Raw genomic sequence first — 1,657 nt, forward strand, 5'->3', positions numbered from 1 at the left:
GGGCCACCTAACTTCATGGTGATGCAGCAGCAACCACCAAACCAGGGGCCGCAGAGTTTACATCCAGGTCTGGGTAGAATGCCTGAACACCTCCCACCTGGCTTCTCAGCAGGGCAGCCAATCTGAACTTTATGCAAGGTCAGGTGGCTTTGACCACAACCACCACCCCTGAGCCCCTGAACGGCAAGCAAATCAAAATATCCAGCATGCAGATAGTCAAGGAGGTGGTCCTCCTGAAAACCAGATGCAGGTGTCCCACAAACTGCCAAATATGATGCAGACCAGCCTCTTGAGAATTCATGGCAACATGAGCAACCCATAGGCTGGTAGTTCTGGGGTTCGTCACGTGAGCCCAGGCAACATACAAGGCCGACCCCAGCAGGGCCTACCATCTCAGTTGATGAACATGCACCAGCAGAACGTGCCCTCCCAAGGCCAGATGGTCCAGCAACAAGGAAGCTTGAACCCTCAGAACCTTATGCCACAGGGCCAGATGATGGTGAAGCCTCAGAAACAACATCTTGGGCTCTCGCCCTAAAGGATGACTCCACCTAGGCAAATGCTCCCCCAGCAGGGCCCACAAATGATGGCGCCACATAACCAGATGATGGAACCTCAAGGGTAAGTTTTACTCCAGCAGAACCCAACAATAGAGCAAATCATGGCCAATCAGGTGCAGAGAAACAAGCAACAGTTTAACCCTCAGAACCAATCCAATGTCATGCTCGGACCAGCACAGATAATAAGGCGACCATCTCCAACATGCAAGGAAACACAGTGCAATTTACAGGACAGATGTCAGGACAGATGCTGCCCTACAAGCCTGTGAACAACAGTCCTTCTCAGGTTATGGGGATTCAGGGGCAGGTCTTGTGGCCACCAGGGCCTGGGCCATGTGGGCCCCGCCCATACATGGCACAGCAGCATGGTGATCCTGCTTCTACAGCAAATAACATGTCAGCTTGTCTCAAATGGCGCCTGATGTTAGCATGCAGCAAACCAACATGGTCCCCCCACCCTGCCCACACACACACACACACACACACGTGCAGGCCATGTAGAGAAACAACGCCTTGGAAAACCACTTCTCAGGCCATATGGTGCCTTTCAATGTACCTTTCCCTGGAGCACCCAATGGAATCAGATGTCCTGGGATCAGAATCCAGGCTTCTCAGTAGATAAAGGTGTCACACTGATGAGTCCATTGCTGGATGACAATAAGCAAAATAATACCAACGTAAATAAACCAAAGTAGAAGAAACGCCCTCGGAAGAAGAAAAATAGTCAGCAAGCTCTAAGCACCCTGGCTACTCACCCAGCTGGTCTGGACGAGGCCAGTCAGCAGCCATTGCCTGGAGAACAAGGAATTAACTTGGACAATGCAGGCCCTGAACTGCCAGAATTTTCAAACCGACCACCAGCCCCTTCGCAGAGTTTAGTTCTAGAGTAAACTCAGGCCACAGCTCTGAAGGGGTCTGATGCCAGACCAGAACTCGAGGCAAATGCTGCCCTAGTCTCTGGACAAAACAGTGAGCCCAAAAAGGTAACTGAAAGGTCCAAAACTCCAAGCCGGAGAAACTCCCGAGCTAAGAGCCAACTGTGGCTTCTGAAAGTGTGGAAAACGGATATCGGAAGCGACCCTCTCGGCCTGCTTCAG

At 51.7% G+C, this 1,657-nt stretch overlaps 1 pseudogene; it reads left to right on the forward strand.

The window, feature by feature from the left end:
* The first annotated feature begins 3 nt into the window (after positions 1 to 3).
* LOC105311069 lies at positions 4 to 1,580 on the forward strand (annotated as a pseudogene).
* Positions 1,581 to 1,657: the final 77 nt, after the last annotated feature.

Source organism: Pteropus vampyrus, unplaced genomic scaffold (assembly GCF_000151845.1).
Source record: "Pteropus vampyrus isolate Shadow unplaced genomic scaffold, Pvam_2.0 Scaffold23638, whole genome shotgun sequence".
In the NCBI taxonomy this organism is placed as follows: domain Eukaryota; kingdom Metazoa; phylum Chordata; class Mammalia; order Chiroptera; family Pteropodidae; genus Pteropus; species Pteropus vampyrus.